Source organism: Protopterus annectens, chromosome 9.part0, assembly GCF_019279795.1.
Source record: "Protopterus annectens isolate FY-2018-M chromosome 9.part0, PAN1.0, whole genome shotgun sequence".
Taxonomy (NCBI): domain Eukaryota; kingdom Metazoa; phylum Chordata; order Ceratodontiformes; family Protopteridae; genus Protopterus; species Protopterus annectens.
Window position 1 is genome coordinate 1,782,021,218 of NC_056743.1, and position 20,841 is coordinate 1,782,042,058.

Consider the following 20,841-nt stretch of genomic DNA (forward strand, 5'->3'; position numbering starts at 1 on the left):
ATAGCTAGGTCAAGAATCTCAATGGCAACACTCATATCTGCTCTGAGTTACAGCACAATGGTACTGAATATACAGAACCAACTGATATTGCCAACATCCTGGCAGATAGGTTCAGTGCTAACTTTACCCCCCTCTCACCCCCTAGAGAGCCCATCTCTATACCAGAAGAATGCAAAATTTCCTGTAATCATGGCTGCACAGGTAAAAAACACACCCTGCAAAGCCAAGAACACAGCATCCATGGGACCTGACAATATCCCAGGCTGCGTTCTACATGAACTACAGAATGAACTGGCAGCCTACCTAAGTACCATGTTCAATCATAGCCTCACCTCAGGCTTTTTGCCCACTGAATGGCGCACCACAACGGTTATCCCACTCCACAACAGGGGAGCCACAACGGACCCTGGGAACTACCGCCCCATTAGCCTGACGAGCCTGGTTTGCAAGGCCATGGAACATATCATCATGGAACTCATAAACAAAGACATTGGTAATCTCTAAACTCTGGACCCTACCCAATTCGGATTTGTAAAAGGCTGATCATGTCTCCTAAACCTGATTGACTTCTTTGAAGCAGTCACCAAAGCCATAGATGAGGGTAAGGTGGTTCACACAGCCTATCTCGATCTCGCCAAGGCTTTCAACACCATCCCCCACTCTGGAATTATAGATAAGCTCACTAAACTGGGTATAAATCCCTATGTCACAAGATGGGTTGCCAAGTGGCTCACGGACAGAACCTACACTGTGTAGCAGAATCCAAATCTGACTTCAGACCAGTGACAAGTGGTGTACCACAGGGTTCAGTCCTGGGTCCTCTCCTGTTTGCTATCTACTTCTCTGATGTATAGGCTAACAAAGAAGGTCTTTGGCTAACAAAGTTTGTAGATGACTGCAAACTAGGAGCCATAATCGAAACTCCTAACGATGTGGACATACTACATAAGGGCCTCACTGAGATAGATGCCTGGTGTCAAAGTCATGGCCTGAAGCTCAATGCCAAAAAGTGTATTGTCACCCCCTTTAGTAAAAACTCTGTACCCATGAACTACCACATAGCTGGTAGTCTACTTAACACCAAAAATGTGATAAGAGATCTTGGGACACAGGTGGACAGAAGTCGCTCCTTTGATAATCACATTGCCACAGTGGTCAGGAAATCCTTCTATGTGGCTCACCTCATCACAAAAGGTTTATCATCCAGAAAAAAAAAGATCATTGTTACCCTCTACTCATCACTCATTAGACCCATTATAGAGTACAATGCCCCTTTTGGTATGTACCACACAAGACAGCTACAACAACTGGAAAGGCCACAGAAATACCTCACAAAGAGAATTACTGGCCTCAAACAGATGCAGACCATCTCAAAAAACTCCAGCTTTACTCCGTCGCATCTTGCCTACTCAGAGGTGATCTCTGCCTAACATACAAAGCTATATCAAACCCAGAGCTGTTGGACATGCTCCACTTAAAAGAAATCCCAATCCCTCTGAGCTACACACTTTAGGGACCTAAACCTTGTCACCACAATAAACAGAACATGCTGGAGGGATAGATTCCTGTCCCCGAGACTTCCCATACTCTGGAACAGACTACCTATCTATGTCAAACAGAGCTTCTCATTAGCACTCTTCAAGAAAAATCTTGATGATTGGATGGGAAATAGGAAATTCACCACAGAGATCACTTCTGTGGCTCTGCTCGACAGGAGCACAGGAAAAAAAAATTCTTGGGTGGCGAAAGCCAGGGTACATTTTTGACTAGGCTTATATAGGCCCTAGGGCCAATAGCCTAGTACCTACCTATGAACCTATGAACACAGCAACTTTTGCTAGAAAACATTTATACAGTGTAATTAACTGCACAGTTGTTCCATATCCAAATGTGATGGTAGCTACCAAGGAGGACATGTTGCGTTTTGTGTAACTAGGTGACTTTTCTGCTTGCTCCCAAGTACATAAAATGTTTTGAAACATCAGGTGTTTTATGGATCAAACTATTAAGGAGTAGTTAGGTATCATATTATCTAGCTTGCCATCTGTGTGTTTAAGCAGGCTGACAGGCAACTCTTATTTTTCATGTAATGTAGGTAATGTTTTCTGTATGCATATGTTGTGTAATATGACTGCAATAGGCAGAAGTTACTGTTACACACTCTTACCATCTTTTATTCTGAAATTTGGCAATATGACACAACAGTACATGTGGCTTTTGAACAGAAAGAGCACATGTTGTACACAGCAGAAAAGCCACAAGTAACACATTAAGAAATACAGTGCAGGTCTTGTTACACAAGAGATTAGGAACATTTTATGCCATGTGAAGTTCAGTATGGAAATTTCTCAAATGTGACAGTACAGAGACTCAACAAGGAGAAAACACTAAAACCCACAGTGCACAAGGTAATGCAGATATTGTCCTTTATCATGAAGACAGTGAAGTGATACATGAATATGGCATTCTGAGCACCCCAGTTACCAAAATGTAACTGTGTGCATGCAGGGAAAAGCTATGACGAGTAGAAAGAAAACCTGATTTGCTATTAATAATACACCGTTTGAAGATACTACAGTCATACAGGATATGCAGTACAGCTGGGAAATGTGCATGCGTGTGTGTGTGTGTGTGTGTGTGTGTGTGTGTGTGTGTGTGTGTGTGTGTGTGTGTGTGTGTGTGCGTGCGTACGTGTATGCGCGTCTCTTTCTGTCTTTGAGAGCGTAAGCCATATAGACAGAGAGACAGACAGGTAGATATGTAGCCTAATCACAGACCATGGCAAAAAAATTAAATAAAACAAAATGAGTAATGAATACACATTTAAGCTACATGTCAAGTACTGAATATATGTGCACTCTACCCTATCATAGTCTGCCAAGTGGTACTGTAAAAAGCTCATAAATCACTAAAACCTGCACAATAGACGTTATCAAATTACTACTCACTATAATAAAACAACATACATAAGAAAATAACTTAAAAACAATAACTTTTAAAACATTAAAAACTTTGCTAAAGAAGAGAAGGCAAACATCCACTAAAAAAGTAGAAATACAAGCCCTTCTAGCCTTAAAACTATTCAGACTAACCCAACAATCTAAGAAAGACAATGATGTCATAATAAGTTGAAACTAATATAAATAAAAATACAGTGCACATTAATACTTTTAAACCACTTATTTACAAAATGACTGACATAAAATAATGCAAACCATTTTGCAATGTATACAAATTTGTGCTTTTTGCTAATCGGCCCTTCAGGGACCTAAACATAAAACCTAGCACAAGCCACAAGACGAGAGAAACCAGAAAACCACTTATACTTTCACATTTTTGTAAAACATTACAGAAAAACCTGACTACAGAAAAAAAAAACTTTAACTGGCATTTAACCCAGATCACAACAAAATGCAGCCCATTCTGAGACACTGTACTTATGTGGTGTATGGAACAGTACAGTATAGTACAGTACATAGTATTTTTACAGAAAGGGTCATAAATAATGATCAGAAATGTACACCAGTGCACTGTTGATCTGCAGACCATTTATCACACAATGTAGAGCTTTCATCTATGGGATCATAACCAGTCAACAGCTGTGGCTTGTGTGTGTAGCCCATCATGCTAGCCTTGAAAACGTGGCCCAGTTTATATATCACAGAAAAGTTTTAGATCCAATAAATTCCATCTCTGCATTCAGAAAAAATATACCATAGCTGTGTAAAATACTTACCATGGGTAGGTCAGTTTAATCTACCATGGAATATCTACCACGGAATATGTGATTCAGGGAAAATTTAGCTGCAGTGAGGAAGACCTCATTATCAGCTAATTTGTTTGTCCCTGAAATGCACATAATAACAGCCAGTGTTAAAATGTCCTTTTCAGAGGTAATTACCACTGGTGGCCCATGCACTGCATTAACAAAGGCACCGCCCTAATTCACTCTTCCATAGACATGCACACATCCATACGTTTACATGAAGACACACAGACACACACACACATAGTCATGCTAGACCATACATTACTCTGCATATATGCATGCACACTACCACACACACGTCTCACCTTTCCCTTTTCACTGAACTTTGCTAAACTTACCTTCAATGCACTCTCTGCCATTTACTTGAATGGGTGACCACCATCTTTTGGTCATGGTAATTAAGACATCTCTCTGTGCTAATTTATGCAGGCATTTCCGGGGGGGTTGCACATGGCTAATTAGCTTTTGCTGTTCTTCCCCCAGAATTCCTCTTTATCATTCATCAAGCCACTGGAACAAAATACTAGGGTACTTTTTTTCAACTGTGGAAAATAATCGTGGCGGGCCTGTCTCTAAATTAGACTGTGTGGGGGGGGGGGACAACTTTTTGACACTCATGAAAATCCTTTCTAAATCCCAATACATAATAGTAGTATAATATTAACAATCAGAATTATCACAGGGTAAATCTGGCATATTACCAAGCTGTAACATGCTCAAAATATGTATATAAAGGGCACAGTAATTTCCCTATAATTTGTTCATTGCAGCAATTTCTCCAGTTAATTATAGTGTGAATAGTGAACTATACTGAAGTGTTTGATTATGTATGGTAGAAAGAGTTCTCCATGTCTGCATAACCCAAAAATTTCTTTTTTTTTTTTTTTTTTTTTTTTAATTTTCACCTTTCTCCAAATTTGTGTAACCTCAGAATTAGTGTTTATAGATTAGGAGTGTGACATCAGACCCTCTGCATAGGAATTGTACATGGTTCAGTTTCTCCTAAAATAAAGTTATTTTGTGAGTCTTTTTGTGCTACAGGATTTATACTCAACTTTATTTTGTTTATTTTGTTGGGTTTAGGTACCTTTGCTATTATATTCTGCTATACCATGTGGCATTTTAACAAATGAGCTTATTAGGATTTTGCATTTTTTATAGTTGTATATTTCATATAATTTGTCTTTGTTACGAAAGTTTGCTATTTTATTTTTATTTTAAATTTATACCTGTGAGACACCAGCCCTTTTTCATGTGAGAATAAATGAGTTCACAATCTCTACATAAAAGAATAATATAGAACAGTACATAGTAAGGGCCAGATTCAGGAAGGCTTACACGGAGTTTAAGAGTAGTGTAAGCCTCCGTGTAAGCCTCCTGATTCAGCAACAGCCCAAATCTCCGTGTAAGAGACAGCTAACACGTCTCTTACACGGAGTGGGCGTGGAAATGCTCAATACCTCATTTGCAGCTCCAAGATATGCAAATGAGGTATGTGAGCGATCCACGAAGCCCAAACCAGTCCGTGTAACGGACGTGTTAACTGCAGAAATGTACTCAGCTGACAACTGAGTACATTTCTGCAAAATTAAAAACGGAGCTATGTCAGCTCCAAATAAAGGGTGCATTTGTTACATTAAGCATGCCAATGGCCAAATATGTGGCCATTGGCATGAAAGTGTTGCAAAAAAGTTATATAACTTTTTTTTTTTTCACGGGATTTATGTGTTTAACTGTAGCGCACACCAGCGCAAACGGGGTGCGCTACCTAAAACTGAAAACCGAAGCTTATAAGCCCACAATTGTGGGATTTATATATTACATGAAATGTCAATGGAGGGACTTGCAGAGCAAAAACAATATGGCCTCCGTTTAGTGGTTGTCAAGGGGGGGAAGCTCCGTGTAAGATATGTAACTAAGCATTACTAGGCAATCCTATGTAAATGAGGGTTACAATACTGAATCACACTGCCACATAAGTAATGAGCACTTTCTGAGTAGTGTAAGAGTTAGAGAAGGGGAGGAACAGAGTGCGAGGTACATGACATCATGGGATAGAAGGATAGAAAGAAATGTACCAGATTGGAGGGCAATGTAAGGTAAGAGATGACAGACAGACATCAGGGAGGGAGGTGTGTCCCAACAGAACACTAGGAATGTCAAGAAATTGAGGGCATACGCTATCCCTACACTCTAAGTTTCTTGATATACGTGCATGCGCGCCGTGGAAGGCGGTGTGCGCGCGTTTTAGCATGAATCAGCCTAGCTAACACCGTGTAAGGATGTGTGCGCGCGTGTAACACCGTGTAGGGATGTGTACACGCGTTTAAGTTACTGTGAGTGTGTTTAAGCCGGTGTGCACATTGCTCCCCCTCAGGAAACAGAGAGGAAATAGGAAACAACCAAAATACAGGGAAACTGCCAGAAGTTACTACTAAAGTTAATTGGTGGAAACAATTAGAAGCAGGCAATTACACAGGCAGACTAGAAGCCCAACCCAGCACTTAAAACACAACAAAGAGCAGTGCAGGCTGTTTCTCACAAGAGATACTGCCAGAAACTAAGCTATCAGAATTGAAACCTGAAAAAAGCTGAACTCAGAGCAGAAATGCTAGGGGCTGCCATAGCTGTTATAATCAGACATAGGCGAATTGCTGAGGGTGGTGATAATGCAGATGCTGACAGACAACCCAGAGTGAGGAGAAGGAGAAGAGTATACAGGCCTAGGGTCACCTACCATGGGTTACATGAGCTGGAGATAGTAGAGCTATAGAGTGGACAGAGAGCTCCTGCAGCAGATTGTTGAGCTGTGCAGGCCACGCCTCACACACAGAACCAACAGAGGGGAACCCATCCCAGTGGAAACCAAGGTATGTGTTGGCCTAAGAATACTAGCAACAGGTACCTTTCAGAGACCAACTGGCGATATGATGGGGATATCACAGGCATCAGCCTCCAGGGTACTGCACCAGTTCCTGGATGCCATGTCACCACATGTCAGTGATCATATATATGTCCCTAGTGACCGTGAGGTTGTGTCCAGCAATATCGTCTCTTCCAGCAAATAGCGGGATACCCTGAGGTGCTGGGTGCAATAGACTGCACGCACATATGCATCAAGGCACCAGCCGGTGAGCGGGGTAGAGTCTACATTAACCGCAAGGGATACCCCTCCATCAACTGCCAGGTCATGTGTGATGCCCAGGGCATAATAATGAATGTGTGTGCTGGCTGCCCTGGGAGCTACCACGATTCCCACATCTGGCATCTGACGCAGCTGTACCAATCATTTGCCAATGGGGACTTCCCACACGGACACCTAGTGGGGGATGCTGGTTATGCACTCGAGCCGTGGCTGATGACACCCATCAGAAATGCACACACACCCGAACAGGAACGCCATAATGAGGCACACGCACAAACACGTAATATCATAGAGCGTGTGTTTGGGCTGCTCAAGTCACGGTTCCAGTGTCTGGACACGTCTGGTGGAGCTTTGCAGTACACACCAACTACATGTACCCAAATGATCATGATATGTGCTATGCTACATAATATGATCCTGCGGAAACAGCTGCAGCAGGACCAGCACAGGGCTGGGCCAAACATCCCCCCACCATTGCCAAGGCCACCACAGGCAGGCGGTGACTTGGAGGAGGAACAACCTGACCTTGTCCCAGTAGGCAGAAGGAGGCGTGCCCAGTATGCCCTGGCCTTGGCAAAGAGGCAACGCATAGCACATATGCTTGGTCAGTAGGAACACTGGGACCGATACCCACTCTGACTCACTCATACAGTAATAGGGATGCCTAACATGACACAACCTGCTTCCAAATGTACAGGGAGTGTAGTATGTGCATCCGACAGAGGCAGCCCTGCAGCACCACCCGAGGCATGAATGCCATGTGTAAGTAATGTAATACCATGTATCATATGCACACCTGAGGACCATGACTAACATCCACCCTCACCAATCATAAACCACAAAATCACAAACCCACCTCATAGCTATCACAAGGGATAGGAACCTAGATGTAATGCTACCCAATGCCAAAGGTATAAACAGCAAGATGTGTGCAGTGTAAATGCACACAGTATAGGGAATGCACATATCAGTGCTGTAATAGAAAACAGGGTCAAAGCGCACATCAGCACCCTGACACTACCAGGGTCACACCTCATACAGTGATGTACATGTGCAAAAACATGGAACAAGATACAAAATGAGGGTGACTACCAATAAATGGCATGGATAACCACACACCCCTGTTGTTACCACAACAAGAAGCAACATGCATCAGCCATGGTCAAACACCAATGGCTAAAACTGACTACTACTATATAGCTTGCTGCAGACCACTGTCCTAATAGCAGCAACTGCCCCAGGCCTATGTTCACAGGTTCACAGGTTCATACTAGGCTATCTGCCCTAGGGCATTTATAAGCCTAGACCAGAGTTCCGTGGAGTCTGCCGCACCTTCACTCTGACGGATAATTTGCCCATTATATTGCTGTGCCTCTGACAAGCAGTGATACTGAGGTTATCCCTGGGGCATACCTGCAATCTCCCATCCATTGATTAAGATCTCACTTGAATAAAGCCAGTGAGGTACTCAGCCTCACATGTACCAGGATGTTGTTCCACAGCATAGGGACTCTCTGGTTGAAGAATCTGTCCCTCCAGCACATTCTATTAATATCTGTGTTGAGGTTTAAATCTCCTGCCACTGTAGTTCTGATGGATGTAGAGGTCTTGAGGTGAAGCGTGTACATTAACTCAGGTTTGGACATGGCCTTGGATGTCAGGCACAGGTCACCTCTGAGCAGACGGTAAGTCACAGAATCAAGCTGGAATTCCTCCAGTCGGGCAGCATAAGAAATATGTTTGAGACCCTTTCTCCTCCTGTCGAGGAATTTGTGGGCCCATCCAATTGCCATAGGTGTCGGGTCATATACATGCTGAATGGGGCATTGCACTCAATCAATGGTCCGATGAGTGAAGAGTACAGGGGAACAATGACCTCCCTGGATCTAGATGTGAATCCCTGCATGATGAGGTGGGCAATGTAGAAGTTCTACCTAACTACCCTGGCAACGTGAGTGTCAAACAAAGGTTACTCTCAACCTGGGTGCCCAGGTCCCTGATAACCTCCTGTGTGCTTAGAGGATTGCCACCTACATGGGAACTAGTGGTAACCTTGTTCTTCCCAAAGGGTATGGCTATGCATTGTTTAGTGTGTAATGTAAGGCCATGGCTCTGGCACCAGTTATCCGTGTCTATGACACCCTTCTGAAGGATGTCTGTGTCAGATGGGTGTCCAACTATGGTTCCCAGTCTGCAGTCATCTTCAAGCTTTGTCAGCCATAATCCTGCTGTGTTTGCTTGTACTTCTGAAAAGTAGATGCTGAGCAATAGTGGGCCCAGGACTGAGCCCTGTGGGACACCACTTGTGACAGTTGTGGAGTGTGACATGGCACCAGCAAGTCTGAACCTGTCTGTTCTGTCACGTAGCCGGTTTGCAACCCATCTTGTGATGTATGGGTTCACATTTAAGCTGGTGATGTTTTCAATGATACCCGAGTGGGGTATTGTGTTGAAAGCCTTTGCCAGGTCAAGGTAGGCTGTGTGGAGTGCCTTGCCCTTGTCAATGGCCTTGGTGTCTGTTATGAAACAGTCAACCAAGTTTAAAAGGCATGATCTGCCCTCAACAAAGCCTAACTGGGTTGGATCTAATGTCTGCAAGTCCCCTATGTCCTCATCTATGACTTCCATTATGATCTTCTCCATAGCTTAGCAGACCCTGCTTGTCAAGCTGATGGGATGGTAGTTTCCGTGGTCGGTGGAGGCACCCCATGTGAAGTGGGTCCACCATTGACATATGCCACTCCTTGGGAACATATCCTGAGTTGAGGCTAAGATCATACAGCTGCCCTGACTGCGGGTTTAATTCTTGAGTGAGTTCATGGAGCACAAAACCAGGGACACCATCTGGTCCCATGGATGCTGCATCCTTTCCCTTGGATAGAGCAGTTCCCACCTGAGCATTTGAGATGTTTGGGGGGCTACAATCCTCTTTCATACATATCTCTCCAGTTGTGGTGGAGGGGTGGGTGGAGAAATCTGCACTGAACCTGTCAGCCAGTATGTTGGCAATGTCTGTAGGTTCAGTGATATTTAACATTCTGAGCCTATTCTGAGCATATCTGGGAGTTTCCTCCCAGGTGTGTAACGTATCTATAAAAGGCCTCATTGTTGTCCCGTGAGCCCTTAGTGGGTTTACTCCCAATATTCGCCTTGGATTATTTCATGGGGTAACTCAGTGTTTCACCTATATTGAGCAGGGGTGTCTACCCTTCCACGGATATCGCTCTATCTTGTAGTACCTCCTTCCTTGTGTTGTAGTGCTTGTTTATGGCTGAGGTCCACCACACTGGACGCTTGCCTCTGGTACAACGAGTCTGTGTTTTGTTTGGGATTGCCTCATCCATGCAGTCTTGAAGGTGCTGGTAGAAGGCAGTTGTAAGTGATACAGTGGCTTGGGTAATGGTGTCTGCTGGCTTGGGGGCTTTGAAAGAGACCACAACAGTCATTAGAAGTGTGTAGTCGGCTTCTGAGAGGTTCTGCACTGTGGTCTTTTCTATCTGGGGGGGGGTGGGATGTGGACTTCCACTGAGAGTAGGTCATGATCTGATCTCACCAATGATGGGTATACCTCTGGTGTTGAACATTGTGAGCCCATGTTTGTGATGATGAGATCTACTATGTTGTCTCCTCTTGTGGGGATGGTGACTAGTTCTTCCATGGCATGTGAGTGTATGAACTCTAGGAACCTGTGGGCTAGAGTGTTGTGGCTGTAGTACTGATCCCAGTCTATATTTGGATAGTTGGGATCACCCAGTGTGATGGTGTTTGCAGGTACATGTATCCCGCCACTGTTTTCATGAAAGCTCTGTGAGGTACCTGAGTTTCAGAGGATGGCCTGTAACATGCTACAAACTTCAGAGCAGTCTTGCCTATGGTTAATTGCACCGGGATGGTGTCCAATGCATCGTGTGTTGCCACCAACCATGAGGTGAGGGTGTCCTTGATGAATATTGCTATTGCCACCCCTCATAGTGGTAATATGTGTACTGCATAGATACGAAATATTGTGCCTCTGACTTAGTAGTGACACATTATGACCACCTTACATAATTGAATAATGTGACTATGCCTCTGTCCAGTCTGTGCCCCTGTCCACATGCAGCTGTCCAGATGTCTCTTGAAGAGAGTCAGTGAGGTACTCTGTCTAACATGAACTGGGATACTCTGCTAGAGTTTGAGATGCCTCTGAGTTATGACTCTGTCCCTTCAGCATGTCCTATACATGTATGTGCTGAGGTTCAAATCTTTAGCTCCCATGTTTCTGGTGGATGTGGATTGCTTGCAGTGGAGCATGTCTACCAAATCCTGATCGGACATGGTCTTGTATGTCAGGCATAGGTCACCTGTGCGTATGTGGTATGACACTGAAAAAGCTTGTTTTTAGTTATTCTGGAAGTATATGACATGTGTTGTAGATCCCTGATCTTCATGGTAAGGTACTTGTGGGGTCTCTCCAGCTGCTGCAAGTGCTGGTTGAGGTACATACCAAATGGGGCGTTGTATTCAAGCATGGGCCTGATAAGGGAGAAGTATAGTGGTACAATGACCTCCTATGGTCTGGATGGAATACCCTCCATGATAAGGTGGCCAAGATAGAAAGTCTGTCAAACAACTTTGGCAACATGGGTGTCAAATGAGATGTCACTATCTACATGTGTCCCCAGCTGTCTGATTTGTTTCCTGTACTCATTGGGTTGCTGTCTATGTACAGATCTGTGGGTACTGTGTTCCTCCCAAAGGGATGGCTACACATCAGTTGCAGTCAGTTTTAGGCCATGAGTCCAGCACCAGCTATCTGTCTGTGTGACGGCAGTCTGTAGGATGTGTGTGCTGGCTGATGTATTCACTATGGTGCCCAGGTTGCAGTCATCTGTAAACTTTGTCGGCCACAACCCTCCTATGTTTGCTTTCACATCTGAAAAGTAAATACCAAATAAGAGAGGTCCCAGGACACAACCTTGTGGGACACCACTTGTGACTGGCTCTGAACCTGACAAGGCACCTGCAATGTTGACATTATGGGTTCTGTTTCTGAGCCATTTTGCAACCTATGCTGTGACATATGGTGTTATATTTCAGCTGTTGAGCTTGTCTATGAGGCCTGAGTGGGGTATTGTGTCAAAGGCCTTAGCCAAGTGCAGGTAGGTTGTGTGGACTGTGTAGCCCTCATCAACGGCTCTACTGACAGTTTCAAAGTAGTCAACTTGGTGCAAAACGCAGGATCTGCACTGTACAAAGCTGAATTGGGTGTGATCAAGGGTCTGTAGGACACCAATGTCTCTGTGTGGAAGCTCCATAATGACCCTTCACAAAGCTTTGCAGACAAGGCTGTTTAAGCTTGTGTGGTGGTAGCTGCCAGGGTCTGTGGAGGCATCTCCTTTGTGGAGTGGGACCACTGTTGCCGCACGCCAGTGTTCAGGTACAGATCCTGTAGCAAGGCTAAGGTTAAATAGCATCTGCATATACAGGTTTATCTCCATCTGTAGTTCACATAGCATGCAACTGGGGATACCATCAGGTCCCATTGATGCTGTGTACTCGTCTTTGCTGACTGCGGCTCTCACATGGACATCCAGGATGACAGTGAGGTTACATACAGCTGTGATAACTATCATGTCTTGGGGGTGAGGGAGGGGTACATTGCACTGAACTGGTCTGCCAGGGTGTCAGTAATATCTGTCAGGTCCCTGGGATATAAGTTGTTGTGTACCAAATCTGAGCATATATGAGGGTTCCCACCCAGGCGTCAGACATAACTGAAGAAAGCAGTGTGGTTACCTTCATCGTCTGTGGTGATTTATGTCCCCAAGTTGAACTTGGGTGTCTTTATGTGAGAATGTAGCTTTCTACTACTGCTGATCACAGCTGCCTTACATTCTGGAGATGTAGCTCTGTCTTGCATTAGTATCCTTCATCTGTTATACAGTTCGTTTATGGCTGGGGTCCACCAGACAGGCCACTTTCCTTGGTGGTGAAGGTCTCATTCTCATTTGTGATTGCATGGTCCATGCTTACTCGGAGATGTCCGTAGAAAGTGTCTGTGCAGGAGTCACCATTGTGTGTTGTGGTTTCCACTGGCCCAGTGGGCTTAATGGATACCATCTCAGTCCGAAAAAGTGTGAAGTCAGCTTCTGAGCTGTTTGTCACTATACCCCTGGTATCATACTAGCACTGACACAGGTGTAAACAATTCCCCAGAATCCATCAAACAAAATGGACATGCAGGCTTACAGATGCCCTAGGGGGGTAGCCTAGTATGAACCCATTATGATACAGATTGTACAGGACACTACAGATAACCCCAAGGCTGTTGCAAATGATGGTAGTAAGCATGTTGTTGATTCATGGATATGCTCCGGATCACACAGATATTGCAAACAACATACCAGACACACACAGGTATGGCCAACATACATCCTGACATGTGCAGTGCAACCCCCCCCCCATAATGCCAAATACCTTCCCCAGCAGACTGCTGCCTCCCTGACATTATGTCACCCTTACCACAGGTGCATTACCCAAAGAGCAGTGTACAACAACAGTGGGTGTTCTCAACAAAGGTGTCTCCTGAATGGATAGGAAAAACAACCACCACAGAATCATGAGAGGTTTGGTCTGCACAGCTATGGAAAGGACCAGCATGTACCACAGACATAATGATATTGTGGATCTATTGACACCGACCCTACCCAGTGTGGGTTTACAAAGTGCAGACCCCACCCCTAAACATGTGTGACTCAGTTGAAACAGTACTTGAAGTCAGTGATGAGGGCAATGTGGTCCACACAGTGTAGCCGGACCTTGCAAAGCCTTCTGTACAATACCCTATGTGTTCCGTATAGATTTGCTCACCAGCTGATATATACACCCCAATGTCATGGGAGGGTTGCAAACCAGACCAACGACAGAACTGACATGGTCAGACATGCAGCAGCCATGTCAGACTACAAACCACATATAACAGGCATCCCACAAAGCTTGGTCCTGGGACCTTCACCATCTGGTATATATGCCCCATAGGTACAGGCCAACAAGTAAGGACTGTGCTGGAAGATGTTTGTAGAGGACAACAAGCCGTGACATATCTGATACACCAGCTGACACAAGCATCCCATAAAAGGGCCACATAGAAACAGACAGCTGGTGCCATAGCCATGTCAGCATGTTAAATGGTGAAAACAGTATAGTCAGCCTCTGTGGATAATCCAGTAAGTGACCACCAATTCCCACATAGGTGTCGACCCATGACATACCTAACATGTAATGCCAGAATGGGGACACAAGGTGATAGATATCCTGCATTGGACAAAAATGTGGCTGTAGGGTTAACAGCAACAATCCATATACCAACCTAATCATGAGGGTTATGACATCTAGCTAAGGGGAGGTCATTGTGGTTTTGCAGTTATCTTTCAGCAGCATTACAAATGACCACAACAGCGCCTGTGTGGTGTACCTCAGCAGATACATTCAGCAACTGTAAACTCCACAACAGTACCTCACCAGGAGTATCAAAGAGCTGGAACACATGTAATGTGTCGCCTGATTAAACAGAATGCAGCTCCACACACTGCCATGCTGGCCACCCAGACACAAGCTGTGCCTGATGTAGAAAGCCATGTCCAAGCTGTCAGCAATGCACATGCCGTACCTTGTACAATGTGAATGGCAGGGAGATATGCACATGAGGGACCTGAACCCCAGCACTGACATACATAGGACAAGCTGTACTGCATTATCCATAACACAGAAGCCACCACCACGCATGAGTAAACTACCAGTACAGGTTATCCATAGAGTCACTCATTGATTCTACTCAACAGGGATCCTAACGAGTGGACGGGAGATGGTAGGTATACCCTGGGTATCAATGTTGTGTCACAGGTAGACAGAGGCACAGTATACAAAACAAGACATATGTCATGCCAAACTGCACTTATGATGTGTTGATGGACAAACACACTATCCAATAACCATTAGAAATGGCCTTGGGCACATCGGTAGTGTTTGCCAATGTACACCCATGTTGTGGAATACACTACTGCAGTTGGTTGAGGCCGTTGTAAGTAGTTCACATCTGAACATAATGCAACATGGTCAGATAGGTTCATAGGTTCATACTAGGCTATCTGCCCCAAGGCAGTTCTAAGCCTAGTCCAGAGTCTGGTTCCGTACGCCACCCCTTATATGGAAACAGTACTGTGCCCATTAGTTTGACGTGCCTGTCTCCAGCAGTGACACAGTGACGATCCCTGGGGTAAACCTATGATTTCCCATCCACAGGTCAGGATACCTCTTGAACAGAGCCAGCAAGGTGCTGTGACTCACATGGACCGTGATTGTATTCCACAGCATAGGGAGTCTCCGAGTGATAAATCCACGCCTCCAACATGTCCAATGTACATCCCTGCTACGGTGTAAGTCACTTGCACTAGTGGTTCAGGTGGATCTGAAGATTTTGAGGTGGAGCATGTCCATTAATCCCTGGTTGGACATGCTTGCATGTCATGCACATGTCACCTCTAAGCAGACAGTATGTGACGGAATAGAGCTGTAGTGTCTTCAATCTGGCAGCATATGACAGATGTTGGAGACCCTTTATCCTTTGTTGGGGACATTCAGGGTCTCCCCACTTGCTGCAGATGTCAGGTGAGATACATCCAGATAAGGCAGTGTACCAGATCACCGGTCCGATAAGTGAAGAGTACAGGGGAACAATGACCCACTAGATCTGGATGTGGATCCCTTCCTGATCATGTGGACAATGTAGAAGGTCCTACTAGCCACTTTAGCAATGTGAGTGTCATCAGAACAGTGACTGTCAACCTGGGTCCCCAGGTCCATGATAACCTTCCCTGTGCTTAGAGGATTGCCACCTATATGGTAGCTTGGGGTTACCTTGCTTTCCCTGAAGGGTATGACTACACATGTTTTGCAAGTTGACTTCAGGCCATGGCTCTGGCACCAGCTATCAGTGTCCGTGAGCCCCTTCTGAAGGATATCCGTGTCTGATGCACTGTCCACTATGGCACCCAGTGTGCAGTCATCTGCAAACTTTGTCAGCCAAAGTCCTCCCATGTTGGACTGTACTTCTGAGAAGTAGATAACAAACAATAGGGGCCAAGGACTGAGCCCTGTGTGAGACCACATGTGACTGGCCTGGTGTCTGACATAGTGCCAGCAACTCTAACCCTGTGGGTCCTGTCCATAAGACAGTTTGAAACCTGATCTTGTGACATATGGGTGTACATTTCTGTTGGTAGGGTTTCCTACAATACCTGAGTGGGGTATTGTGTTGAAAGTGTTTTCAAGGGCAAGGTAGGCTCTATGGACTGCCTTTCCCTCATCAATGGCCTTAGTTACTGTTTTGATAATGTCAACCAAGTACAAAAGGCATGACTTGCCCTTGATCAACACAAACTGGGACAGGTACAATGTCTGCATGTCCTCCATATCTTTCTTCATGAGCTCCATTATGATCCTCTCCATAGCTTTGCAGACTACACTTGTTAAGCTTATGGGGCAGTAATTACCAGAGTCCATAGAGGCACTGCCTTTGTGCAGACATGCACAACTGGACCCTAAAGAGGCTGTTGTGCACAGTATGGAAATGTAAATCAGTGATAGGACTAAAGCCCAGGATAATGTCCACCACAGTGAAAGTACTGAACCACTACACTATACAGTACAACAGTGCTAGGTCAGTATGAATGGATGTTAACAATTGTATGCAAAGTATCCCATGCAAAAGCTGCAGGCACAGTATAATCCCTGTTGTGTTCACAGGAAGCATCTGGACAGTAACTACACAACATGTCACAGAACACACAACCTTAAACAGGAGTTATTTTTTGGAGTTCACACTCATCCACAACTGTGATGGGCTGCATAGTTCAACATATGGAAAGCTCACACTGGGCATGCTCACACACTTTGATAAATGAGACATCATTCACACAACATGCCATGGGAAGGCTGAAGTGGGCATGCTCACACACTTAGTTCAAATGTTCCTCTTAACAACTGTGAAAACACACCACAGGATGCACATTCCCCATTCCAAACAATGAAGATGTCAGCACCCTATAAGTAGATCAGTAGAAATGCTACCTCCCAGTAATCCGAATAGCGCACTCTGCTAATGCGTCTGTCTCTAGTGTCATAACATAGTTAGGTAGGGGTTTGAATCCAGCAAGTGGCATGTGTGTGTGTGAATGGGGGTAAGTGTGTGTATGAGAAGCACATCCCTTTTGGCAACTGTGGAAACACACCACAGGGAGCTCATTCCACTTTCTAAACACTGATGATGTCAGCACCCTATAAGTAGATCAACTGAAATGAAATCTCCTAGAAATGTGAATAGCGCTCCGCTAATGCGTCCGTCTCTAGTATCATAACATAGTTAGGTAGGGGTTTGAATCCTGCTACGGGAATGTATGTGTGTTAGTATGAGTGGGGTTTGTGTGTGTGCATAACGCTGTGGAGGGAAGGTGCCTTTTGCCAACTGGGAGAACACACTACAGGGTGCACATCCCTCTTCGTAAACACAGATGATGTCAGCACCCTCTAAGTACAGCATTGGAAACAATTGCTCCTACTAATGCAAATAGCACACTCTGCTAATGTGTCTGCCTTTAGAGTCATAACACATCTAGGTAGGGGTTTGGACCTTACAAATGGAAAATATGCATTTTACTGTGGGTGGGGTTGGTGTGTGTGCACAATGGCGGGGGTGGGATGTCTCTTTTGCCAAATGGGGCTATGCACTGCAGGGTGCACATTTCCCTTAACAAACAGTGATGTTGACAGCACCCTGTACAAACAGAACAACAACACAGAAGGTGTTGTTACCAATGATGCATGTAAGGTTACACTTCAAGTAATGTCCACAAAACAAAGTAGGATAAACAAATGCTCCTTTTACTCTATCCAAACAACATGGCAACAGACAACTGACACTACTCAGTATAGTGCTACATGCTACTGTAACATGCAGATGTACCAGAATATACCTAGATAGTGTTTTGAAGCCTGAATGTGGCAAGTGTGTGGATGTGTTATGTTACTGTGTGTGCATTTCCGTATGGAAAACATGTTTGAGATATTGGCAATATTGTTGCAGACAGTTTAGGTGCAGATATCCCCCCCCCATTCTCCTACACAAGTGGAATTAGTTATCACAGATGACTGTAACCTCCCTATCCTCTCACATGTCCAGGTGAGGGCCACCCTCAACATTGCAGGACACATAGCATCACTGTTACAGAATGGTATCCCTGGATGTGTGCTACATTCACCCCAGGAGGACATGGCACCACATTACAGACTGATATTACTCCCTGGCCATACTACAGGATGTGTACCTGAAGAGTGCCATACATACACAGTGGTCCCACACCAATGAGGAGTAACCTCTACTGACCCTGGTATCTACTGCATCATATGCACAACTGGCCTTCTGTTCTAAGCTACGGAAGTGTCATTATGGGCAACATGTACAGCAATATTAAATATGTGTATATTTCAGGACTATGCACACAAAACCTATCTCATGGACAGAGCTATAGATAGTGAACTATGATACATTTGGAGGTGTCACAGTAAACACAGTATTAACCTGCTACTTTGCATTACCTGTGTTTGTGGCAGCTGTTGCTGTGTCAGTGGTGCTTGCTTGCTGCTTGCTGTTTGCTACTCATGGTTTTGCTGCTGGCTGTCTGTATATTTTCTCTCTCTCTCTCTCTCTCTCTCTCTCTCTCTCTCTTTCTCATTAGGTTTGTGCAATGACTGTATTGCATGAGTGGAGTGTGGGTACTGAATGCTTTTGTAGGTATCTGCATAGGTCCATGTGATGGCCCCTGCACCAATTGTAAGGCAGCATTTGCTAATTGCATGCAGCCAGGTGTGTGTTGATTGCATGTCTCACTGTGATTTCAGGACACTGCTATAAAAAGGTATGTGAGATAGGCGTAGCCCTTTCAGATTGTAGGGCGTGGATGATGCTGGTATGCTGTTGACAGTGTTCTGTGAGTGTGAAGGTTAGTATGGGAATCCAGTGATTTGGCCATTAAAACTTTGCCTCACATGCTTTGGATGGTACATCTCCTATATTGCCTTTATACTAATTCCTACTATTGACTGTTATATTTATTTTAGCGGAGTGCTTTTGTATGGCTGTCATGGCTTAGTGGTAGGTCATACAGACTAATGTTACCAAGGTCCTGGGTTCGAGACTGGCAGTGGGAATTTATTTTTGTCTCCAGACTTTCAAAATGAGTACAAGACATGTCAATCAAAGTGCCATAAAGGCACTTTTAAGCACTTTAAACCAGGTCTGCACTCGTTAGCATGAATGAAGAAGGAGGCGTGCCCAGTATGGCCTGGCCTTGGCAAAGAGGCAACGCATAGCACATATGCTTGGTCAGTAGGAACACTGGGACTGATACCTGCTCTGACTCACTCATACAGTAACAGGGATGCCTAACATGACACAACCTGCTTCCAAACGTACAGGGAGTATAGTATGTGTATCCGACAGAGGTGGCCCTGCAGCACCACCTGAGGCATGAATGCCATGTGTTAAGTAATGTAATATCATGTACAATATGCACACCTGAGGACCCCAACTAACATCCATATCCACTCATATGACCCTGTGGAAACAGCTGCACATCATACAGTGATGTACATGTGCAAACACATGGAACAAGATACAAAATGAGGGTGACTAGCAATACATAGCATGGATAACCACACACCCATGTTTGTACCACAACAAGAAGCAACATGGAATAGCCATGGTCAAAACCAATGGCTAAAACCGACTACTACTATATAGCTTGCTGCAGACCACTGTCCTAATAGCAGGAACGGCCCAAGGCCTATGTTCACAGGTTCATACTAGACTATCTGCCCTAGGGCATTTATAAGCCTAGCCCAGAGTTTTGTGGCTTCTGCCACCCGTGCAAGTTGATGGATAATATGCCCATTATTTTGCTGTGCCTCTGTCAAGCAGTGATACTGAGGTTATCCCTGGGGTATACCTGCAATCTCCCATCCATTGGTCACAATCTCACTTGAACAAAGCCAGTGAGGTGCTCAGCCTCACATGTACCAGGATGTTGTTCCACAGCATATGGACTCTCTGGGTGAGGAATCTGTCCCTTCAGCACATCCTATTAATATCTGTGTTGAGGTTTAGGTCTCCTGCCCTTGTAGTTCTGATGGATGTACAGGTCTTGAGGTGAAGCATGTTCATTAATCCTGGGTTGGACATAGTCTTGTATGTCAGGCACAGGTCACCTCTGAGCAGACAGTAAGCGACTGAATACAGCTGGAATTCCTTCAGTCGGGCAGCATAAGAAATATGTTTGAGACCCTTCAACCTCCTGTCGAGGAATATGTGGGCCCATCCAATCTGAATGGGGCATTGTATGCAATCATTGGTCTGATGAGTGATGAGTACAGGGGAACAGTGACCTCCCTTGATCTAGATGTGAATCACTGCATGATGAGGTGGCCAATGTAGAAGGCCTTCCAAACTACCCTGGCAATGTGAGTGTCAAACAAAATGTCACTGTCAATCTGGGTGCCCAGGTCCCTGATAACGTACATTGTGCTTAGAGGATTGCCACCTAGATGGGAAGTAGTGGTAACCTTGTTCTTCCTGAAGGGTATGGCTATGCATTGTTTAGTGTGTAATGCAAGGCCATGGCTGTGGCACCAGTTAGCCGTCTCTATGAAACCCTTCTGAAGGATGTCTGTGTCAGATGGGTTTCCAACTATGCTTCCCAGTTTGCAGTCATCTTCAAACTTTGTCAGCCATAATCCTCCTGTGCTTGCTCGCACTTCTGAAAAGTAGATACTGAACAAATGTGGGCCCAGGACTGAGCCCTGTGGGACACCACTTGTCACAGCTCTGGAGTGT